Genomic DNA, 10,975 nt, shown 5'->3' on the forward strand with positions numbered 1-10,975 from the left:
GCAAAGCATATATACTCAAAAAAGCTAGTAAAAATTGTAACGCAAACATATTATTCATATCGTCATGCAGGTAACATCATATTAAATCATATAAAGCATGTAAACTTACAAATTGAGGCTTGACGACTGATCTTCCCGGCGCTGATGGTGGCACAACCCTTTACAGAACCATTGCTCTGATACCAACTGAAACGTCTGCTATTCGTTTTGCTTAAAAAATACTAATTTTCTTTTTACCTAAACAATTCGGCTGATACATATACATATATATAAAATATCATGCACCATTTTAAAATAAATCGACCAACTAATATTTGAAATAAAAAGAAATAGTCAAATCGTCAAACATTTTACCAAACCTAAAAATCAATAAATTTGAAAAGTGTAGCACATACTAAACCTCTCAAAATTCTCTCAAAAAGCATAAACAAATAGTCGTAAAAATCTTTAACATAAACATAAACGTAAATGCGGAAAATAGAAGCGCTGGTCCTCGGGTTATCTGCACCTCCAGTCCAGTAAAATCAGGCATCCAAGCCTCTCTCAACATTATTATCATACTCACCTGCATCAATCACACCTAGTGAGTCTAAAGACTCAACACATCATAATCTTAATACCAAATAATACGTATAAAACCACACGCAACAGTGAAAAATACTTTTACGTAAAATAGCATTTTCATGACATGCATAAACTTCAAACATAAAAATTTTCTTAAACATTTTCATAACATCTTCAACATATTCATATATATATTATCATCAACATATACGTATTCTTTTTTCTTTTTCGTTGAATTCAGATCGTTAATTGTGATTTTCGTGTTCATCTACGTCTACGTGTTGGGCGATGGATCCATCTACATGTAACCACGGTACTAGGCGGCGGGAATATCAGCAACACTCTCACCGGTCAACTGAGCCTTGACCTTACGTATTAACATATCATCGTATACATATCCGTATCCAAGGAAACACGATCGTCGGGCTCCCACTGGGACCATAACCCTCACGATATTTTCAACATATCATCGTATTAGTCACAATTACTTCACTTCCTTCAACGTTTCATATTCTAATCACTTTATAAAAAAATTTAAACATGCAAATAACGTTTTTCCTTTTAAACCAAGCATGCAACATGTCTTTTAAATGTTCACGTTAAATCATAAAATCCTATAAACATTTTAAAAATAACATTTTAACATATACATAAACATGAACATTTAAAATTATCATATTAACATATAAAACAGCAATCAGAGCACTGCAATGACATTTACTAATTTTTAGGTGTTAAATTACCGTTTTACCCCTAGACGTAAAATTCCTTGAATTTGACTTTTTCTTAATTTTATTGGCTCTAACATGTCCCAAATAATTATTTAAGCCTAAATTAAATTTCTCAAAATTTTATTTAGCTTAACTACTAGGATTTTTAATTACTTCGTAATTAGTCGTTTCGAATGCGTTTTAATTCCGAAAAATCCCAAACTTTAATATAAAATTCCTAAATTCAAAATTTAGACTATTTATATTATTTTAGCCCTCGTGAACCATGACTCGACCCCCGTGAGCCGTGTTTCTATAGATTTCCAACTAGAAAACCCTAACTTGACCCATAAAAGTTCCACCCAAGCCATGTCCCGATTTCCTCAAGCCACCCTCGAGCCATGCTAGACCAGACCCTGACCAACCCCCTTAGGCACCCTCCATGACCCTTAGAACCCATGGACTAAACCCCAAACACAGAAACCAAAGCCCCAACCCTAGCTTCCTTGCATGGCCGAGAACCCTTTTTAGACAAGGACTCTTGTTTGTGCGCCTAGGACCTAACCCACCGAGCCAGCCCCTGAACCAGCCATTCCAGCATCATCCTAGGACCCTAACCTTTCGACCTATCCCAGCCCGAGACCCCTGGCCAAGCCATTAAATCCTTGCAAGTCTGCTCAACCAAGGTTGACGTGCGCTTCTTCTCGAGTGGCTAGGACTCCTCCCAGCCATCTTAACTCGGGTCCTAGCCATGCTTTGGACCCTATCCTTGACTCCCCCAGACCCTGGCCGAGCCCTGTCCCAAGCCAAGACCAAGCCGAGTCCCTCTGTCCCAAAACCGAACCCCTCCTCCCCACCATGACAGCAACTTGCTTACCAGCTTTGTAATTCATGTTGTGCAGCCGACGGGTGGGGATCTAAGGACTCTAACTCGTGTAAAACATGCTTGTTACAATCCTAATTCATGGCAGCCCCATTTACAACACAATATACATGTTAATGGATTATAAATCATGCTTGAATTTTCATGTCATGTACAAAAACGAAAATAGAACAAAAGTGTCACTGGATTTCCATACTTTTCATGCATAAAACATATTATGGTGTGATGATGTTTTGAAGGAAAGAAATATGCGTGCCTTTGCGTATTTAATGCACGATTATTCGTTGACGATTGCGAAGAACAGCGACGACAACCTTGGCTTTAATTCCTCCTTGAAAATTTTGAAATTTTCTTCCAAATTGTGGTGTGTGTGTGTGCCGTGTTTTTGAGGGAAATTTGGTGTGCAAATTCTAAAACGTGGCATGTAGTATGTAGGGTTAAGGGTGGGTTTAACATATTATATATTTAATTAATCCATTAACAAGGCTTAGGCCCATTAATTAATTTAATTAGGCCCATTTAGCCTATTAGTGTTTAATTAAAATATTTAAAATAATTTTGCTTAAATAAGTTTGTGAATTTATTAGACGGGTCGCCAAAACGTTTGCATTTTCGTTGAAAAACCAACACCGATAAAATTTACGCCCTGGCGTATAAAATCACCTCAAAACCTCTTATTTTAAAAAAAAAATGTAAAAGCATCAACCATATTTTAAATAATTAAAATTAATTATTTAATAAAACATTTTTACATTTTTCAGCCATTGGTCTCCGTTCATCGATCGCAACTCTAATAATCCTTAAAAATACAGTTTTATGCCTAATGATAATAAAATCCTATTTAACAAATAAGCATACATGTCACATAATCAATTAAGCAATTAAAATCAATTAATTAGTCATTTTTCATATTTGCATGCAGTTGAATTATGTCGTCTTAATTTTGGACCTTACATAAATATTTAAAGATATTATCTTGGCCTATTTTTTTTAACCACAAATCTCTCAAATCTAAGCAAATAGGAATAATCATGTATAAATTATTTATAACAAATTTGAGTTGAGCACTATGTTGGTTCATATGCATTTTTCTTTACATACCATGTCAGGATCGGTCGAGGTGTTTAGAAGAGGTGATAAACATTGATAGGATTGATTGGAGGACAAACATTGAGATATAATAGCTCGATTCTTGAAATATTGAACACAGAAAAATTAAATTGAGTTTGGTTTTCAAAGCAAACGGAAGACACTCAAAATAATTCTTTGTAAAAACAAATTAAACGTATTGAAAAGTATTTAAAAGTTATGCAAGTTGAATTGAGTAAACACTTTTTTGTTGAAATTTTTTACCATACACTTTGTATACAATATTTTGGTATTTGAAGAACACGTAAAATACTTCAACAATGTATCTTAAAACAATAGCAATAGTAAGTAAATGCGATAAATAAATAGACACGAATTTGATTATTGATATTGGGATATTAACAATTCATATGCTACCTCTTCTTCCATCTAAAAAGGATTCACTAGACTTTATTAGTATAACTTTTTGTATAAACCCATTTCAATATACGACTTATCCATTGTCTATTTGAAAACTCCTAGCACACTCACGATTATAGGTCGCAACTTCAGAATCTGCATAATATTTAATATTTTTACTCTAAGACTAAAAACAAAATCTTTAATGTCTTTTTGTGAAGATTTACTCATCTAAATTTGAAGCTCAAATTTCATGTATATGTGTGAGTGACTGTGTGTGATAATTTAATCCATTACAATATATTTATATCTTAAATGTATCATCACATACAAGTGAAATGCTCTCACTAAGCTGATATATCTATCAAGAATTTCTTTCTTTGGCTTGCACTCACTCTAGCTAATATTCTTCTTATAGGCTGCTAATACTTTGAATCCTCTTCCAAAATCATGTATTTTATCTTCAATATGTTGTATTTATGGCCTCCTACATTGATATAAACGTTAGATACGAGAATATGATCGTTTGAGAATGTTGTGTACGGATTATGACATTGCAACGGTCGAATTGGTATTTCTCCATTTTCTAAACTAACTGAGCTGAGCTTATATGATATATGCTTAATGTATAAGACTATTTGCAATCTAGAACTTGTACTTCATTCACTGCAAAACTAGAAAAGCATCGTGTTTTATCAGCTTTTTGATCCGATTCAAAATTTTACTTTCTGAAGATGATTTGTGTATCATTCTTTTAGCTTCGTAACACATAATGAATCTTTCCATTTGATAAGCCTAACTAATAGATATGACAAAAATACCAGAATTGGTCAGACTAAGCTGATCGTTATTTCTGTTTCCGTCAGCTCGATTTTGTGACTAATATTTTGCCTAAATAACTTTCGAACCAACTGAGCTGTTGTGAAATATGTCTTGTGAAAAATTGAGTTTTCTAATCATTAGTTTTGGTGGCTGGTCATTTTTATCATTGAGATATGAGATATCATCAAAACACTTCTGTTCACCATAAACTAAGTTGTGCTGAAATTATATTTCAACAAATTTTCACTTCTAATTTGACAGCTACCAACTGCACACTTAATGAAATATGTTGTGATACAATAACAAGTTTTGCCAATAACAAGATTAGTTATCATCAAAATTAAGATTTTTGATTTCGTAACTCAACAGACAATCACAAAATTTTTCCTTCTTCTGAAACACAGTGATCTCAGTTGGTGTTAATAACTGAAATCGAATCTCAATCTTCAAGTTCAATAGGCAATTGAAGAGCCATCACATAAAAATTCAAGAGGTAAACCACAAACAAAAAATCAACAAAGGAAAAATTCAACTTATAGTAAATAACACAAATGTTGTTTATGAAAGTTCGAATGATGATTCCCTTCTACGTCTCTTCTTCTTCTGTTTTCAGAAGGTTCTACTAAGAAGTCTTTGGTTTTACAACACTTTTAAACACTCATTTCAATAGGGCTTAAAACACAACCTACTGATGCTATTAGGAACAATTTTTGACAACGTATAGAAATACTGAACATAAAAACTCTTTCTGTTAATTACAAACTCACACGAAAATTAGTACATACTTTGAAAAACTTAGGATTAAAAGTTTAGCATAGATGATATCTGAAAGTAGATCAAATATCTTTATGCGTATGCTTGTAAGTTTTAGGCAAAGCTTTTGAATATCACATAAGATAGATAAAATATAGTAAAAGTGTCGAGTTTTTGTTGAATCTTGGGATGTCCATTTACTTATGATTTGCAATGTTCAGATTTGAATGACTATAATTCAGTCATACCAATACCATAACATAAATAGCACTGGATGCTACATGTCATTCGTCTTATTCGAAATATATTATGCAAAAATAAATGCATTGAAGCAACACTACAAGAAAAAACCAAAACAACAACGCACATACGACAACGGTTTTAGTGTAAACCGTTGTCGTATGTGCGTTTTTTAAGCAAAATACAACGGTTTTAACATTAGCGACGGTTATAGTAAAACCATAGCTATTTTAAAAATAGCGACGGTTATAGTAAAACCATAGCTATTTTAAAAATAGCGACGGTTTTGCTTAACATCGTCGCTAAATTTAGCAACGATTTTAAGTAAAACTGTCGCATGTTTTAAATTAGCGACCGTTTCTCTGAACCGTCACTAATTTTAGCGACGGTTTTGCTTAAACCGTCGCTATAGCGACGGTTGTAAACAAAAATGTTGCACATTTAAAATATGCGACGGTTTTGCAATAGCGACGGTTTAAGCAAATCCCGTCGCAAATTGTCTATAAATATCCGCACCTTCGGTCCATTTTCCTGCACACCACTTCACAACACTTAAAATTGTTCTCTTTTACACGATTTTATCACTTTACAACACTTAAAATTTTTCTCTCTTATACGATTTTAGTTTCGATTCAGGGTAAATTTTTTCGCTTTAATTTTTGGTAAATTTTTAAGTGTTAGTTAAGTTCATGAATATTGTTAGCATAGTCAAATACTGAGTTTTTTTAGATTTGTTAAATTATTAAAAGTAATTTTTTTTTATTTTACTGAAAATATTAGCGACGGAAATCATGAAAAAACCGTCGCTAATATAACATGAAATAAACCATCGCTAAATGGTTTTGAATAAATCGGTCGCTAATTTTATTTGAGCGAATCATTTAACCACAGGGGCTTTAACAACGGTTTTTCATGATATCACCATTGTCGTATGTCTTTTTTCTTGTAGTGCAATGACATTCAATGATCATAATATTTTTTTTATATACTTTGAACATTGTCTGATATTTGATTTCCTGATAATATGACTTCTCGAGTAAGGAAACACATCCAATACTATATGCCTGATAGAACAAATCAGTTGTGAATAGAGATATCTTGATAAATCAATAACAGTCGTCTTTCTGAATTTGATAGACCCAAACAGATCTTCTGAAATAAGTGCGATGGGTCTGCTTAAATGTGGACCACTGAAATAGCTTGTTTGTTGAAATTTAGGGAACATCACCAAAACTTATAAATACTTAACATACCATTTGGAGTGGATATGTTAAGAGAAACCATTTATTAAATCATCTAATTTTAGGACGATGATTTATTTATGGATGTAATATATTTCTTGGCAAGCTAAGGTTTTATATCGTATCCTCTGATTTCATGGATCAAAATTTTTTGTTCCTTTTTTGAAGTGGAATTTAATGTTTATTTTTGTTTTACATCATTTGCTAGTGTTGAGGTTGAAGAAAAGGGTGGATACTCTCTCGACAATACTTGATGATACATCAGCCATGATCAACATCACATATGTGTGTTTTAGTAAAACAAATGTTAAAAGTTGCAAAAGAACCAAAATCATAAGCAAGATCAATAAGATTCATATTTGCAACTTTTCCAATAAATTAAAACAAATATATTCTCAAGTTCTTGGAAAAAAATCTGGTTTCAATAAGACTTGCTGAGAACGAAATTGGGTTTCGATATTACTTGCTGAGAATAACTCCCGGGTATGATATCACATGTTTAGAGCATTGAATAATTCAATATGTATGTTTGACATCGACTCAAAATCGAAACCATGTACATTAATATTTGTTTTTTGCCCCTTAATTCGAGCGAAAACGTGTAAAAGTTGATGGAAGATCAATGCCGAAAAGTTTAAGGAATAGAGAGGAATCCAGAATCGAAACCGAGAATCAAATTTTCTTTTCAACTTCAAGAATAAATCAATACGATTAATTTACAAGCTCATTCCCTAATTATCAGCCTCTTCGTTCAAGCTTTAGCTCCTTGAATACATACAAATGCTGTGTCCACCACTGAATTCCATCCAGAAATAGGTGGTTCTGAATTGGAATCTGGAGCTCACGAATTTCCTATCAAGTCACAAAATTAATATTACCAAATTATAATTAATTACATAAAGCTCGAAAATATAATCAAAATCCATGAAAATTAATTAATATGAATAAATAGAAATATAAATTCTTTGTCACCTTTAGATTTAAAGGATCTTTTAAACTTTCGGTTTCGTGTTTTTAAGATGAATTTCTGACTCCATAACTAGAAGAAGTTTAGAACTTACTGTAATATTAAAACTAGCTGATATGCCATGAACAAAGATCGGTTAATTTTATCGGAAAAATGACCAAACATTCGATCTTTCGAAAGCGTGATGAGAAGATGAAAATATGAATCATGCATAGAGGGAGTAAAAGATAAACTAAATCTTTCACAAGGTGTCTTTGGTGTATCACAAACTATGGCTAGGGTTGCTTTATATAGAGGTAAATCAATGCATATTTTGATATATAATTTTAAAAAAAGATTATGATGATATGTATTTAAGATTTTGCGTATCAGAATGAAATTGAGTCGATAAATTATTTGCGTAAAAATAAATGGGAAAAATATCATTATGTTGATTTCATGCTTTTCCGAAATTCAACTAGAATGAGATAATATATTATTTGCGTAAAAGTAACGCAGGAAAAATCTCATAACGTAGATTTCAACCATAAATATCATTGAAATGGTATACTTAATATAAAATGAATTTGAAATTCATTCGAATTTTGTCCATATAAGGAAGTCAAATGTGTAATTTACAACATTAACGCAATTATGTATCAATATTGGTGCAAAAAATACAATGAAATTGAATTAAATCGGAGCGGTTAATTATGGATTTTCGGCAACTTACTAAATCGAACAAGAGCTGGAATTTAGGACATGTTAACACCAAGATCTAAGCCTTGATTTCTCTTCCCTGGTGATCTACGGCACTTACCCGGTGGTAGCGGTGGTCAGATTCGGGTGGAGGAAAAGGGCGACGAGAACAGGGGAAGGGTTTATGGTTTTGGGGCTTTCTTCTTTTGGTTCTAACTATGGTAGGTGGTGTGTGTGTGTATCTGTGGGTTTCTAATAATATTAACATATGCTCAATAGTCCCAATTTTGAGTATTTTAACACTTGTGTATTATTTTAATTTTATATGTATCTTATATCTTGTTGGGATCGGAAAAGATTTCAGAGGGGGAGGTGAATAAACTCTTTGAAAATATTTGCTTTTTAAATTTGTTTTCAACTGTTGTTAGGCGGTTGAATGTTTTTCTCAAACGGTTAGAAATATGAACCACTTGAAAAGTGCAGAAAACGGTTCAATATTCTAATGATAGTTTCAACCGATTGGCATTCTAATCAACGATATATGGTTAGAAATGTAAGAGCTTGCGAAAAATAAAGGCACGGGGTTTTTTATGGATGTTCGGATAAAACACTCCTACGTACGTCACCCTTTCTTCCTCTGCAGGAAGGATTCCACTAAAAGACTTTGGCTTTACAAAATTCTTTGCAACATCTTACTTCAATCAGGTCTTATCACACTGCCTGTTTTGGAACTCTTAATGATCATTTTACACTTCTGGATTTTAAGAACCCTAGATTCACCAGACACCACTATTAATCAAATAACCAACAGGTTACTGATGTAAGTAAAACAATATTATTTAGTAGCACGAAAATGATCTCGAATGATCGGATATCTTTCTGTTGAGTGTGTGCTTGATGAGCGATGGAGTATATGATCTTTGATTGCACTCAAACTCTTAGGTATGCAGACTTGAATTAATCACGCTATGAAAGCTTGATGATTATGTATCTCGTTGATATCTCACGTTTTTTTTACTTGCATACATTCAGCTTTGCTTATATAAGCTGTCATTCCAACGGTCGGAAAAGGATGATCAACGTTAACCTGTAACCTTGGAATGATGTGTCGCTTATCTCAGCTGCAAATACATTAAATGTTCTTCAGTAATACATTTAATGTTCTCTTTGCTTAGCATGACTTTGAATCCCGTTCCTTGAAGAGTTACTTCTGAGTATCCTTTTATAGCAACTGTTTTCACCATCAGAACTTGTAGGATATAAGTAATCTTTCTTTTCTAGGATAGTGACATAAATGCATATCAATAATAGGACTGGTGCAGAACATGGTTGACTTGTAGCGGTGCAAAATCATTTGAATGTTATGAACCGGTCAGAGAATGTCTTCATTAAGTGATCAATAAATAGCTCTTTTAATGACTCGACATAAAGTCTACGAACAGCCGGTTGGGAAATTTGAGCTTCTTCTTCTTCAAACGGTTGAATGTTACGCGGTCTGAAATTCAAGCAGTTGAAGACTTGGCGGTTTGAAATTCAAGCAGTTGAGCTGGTTCATTTCTAGATTCTTCTTATTTAGACGGTTGAATGTTAAGCGGTCTGAAATTCAAGCGTTTTGAAAACTCGGCGGTTGAGCTGGTTCCTGTTATACACAAAAGATTGCAGCTGTTTCGTGAAATAGTTAAGTACTGTTTTGATTTTGCCAATCACCAAAACTCTTAAGTAATTTCCTTAGCATATCTTTTAAATCTCCTATATTCTAAAATATATATTTTTAACATACTTACAAATTAATTTGTCATAAATAATTTTTTTAATTAAACAACTCAATAATTATTCTAAGTATACCAAAATTACAGATAATTAATCACATGTCCTTACATTATCCACTTTCCTAAAGATTTAGGCACAAGCACAACATTAGATAAACAACTCAGAAATTGTACCTCTTTAATGTGACTCGCCTTCAACAACTCTTACACTCGCTCTTGTATAATTGTATCCTTCTCTAGCCCAAAGCACCTCATCTTCAACACCACGGGTCTGGCATCACCCATTACATTTATCTGATGTTCCAGAACATCTGATTGGATGCCCGTAAGATCGGAAGCCGACCAAGCAAATATATCTTTGTTATTCTTTAGACACTTTAGAAACCAACCTTTTAATGGTTGGGCTCGGGTTTTGGTTATTCCGACCTCACCAGATGGGGCGAATATGATAATTTTTTACAATATTTTTTCGTGGTAACTTGGGTTGCCTTCCCTATAAACCTTAAGTGGGCATGCCCTCGTTTCTCGGGCTGAATAAAGTGCTGGATTTTAGCTACTTCCTATTCTACTCGGAATTCTTCCACATAACACTTTCAAGCGATTCTCTGATCACCTTTGACTTTTCCTATGCCGCTCCCCGCAGGAAATTAATTTTTTAATAAAGAGCATATGACACTTCCATGAAGGTGGCCATGACATGCTGGTCCAAAATAACATTGTAAGTAGAAGGGGCTTCTACCACAATAAAGCTGACTATTTGGGTCTTCCTAATATTACCCAGACTTAAATATAAAGGCAATTTTATCATCCCCACGGGATTGAAAATGTGTCTCATGAATCAAAATATGACGGTGGCTAAT

General features: G+C 33.3%; 1 long non-coding RNA gene across 1 annotated transcript; it reads right to left on the reverse strand.

The window, feature by feature from the left end:
* Positions 1-7,241: 7,241 nt before the first annotated feature.
* LOC142555031 (uncharacterized) lies at positions 7,242-8,548 on the reverse strand. Its single transcript, XR_012822310.1, has 2 exons — positions 8,381-8,548; positions 7,242-7,553 (listed from the first exon to the last, which is right to left on the reverse strand). It is a non-coding gene; the product is annotated as an uncharacterized LOC142555031 (long non-coding RNA).
* Between the last annotated feature and the right edge of the window lie 2,427 nt (positions 8,549-10,975).

This window comes from Primulina tabacum, chromosome 9, assembly GCF_025594145.1.
Source record: "Primulina tabacum isolate GXHZ01 chromosome 9, ASM2559414v2, whole genome shotgun sequence".
Taxonomy (NCBI): Eukaryota; Viridiplantae; Streptophyta; class Magnoliopsida; order Lamiales; family Gesneriaceae; genus Primulina; species Primulina tabacum.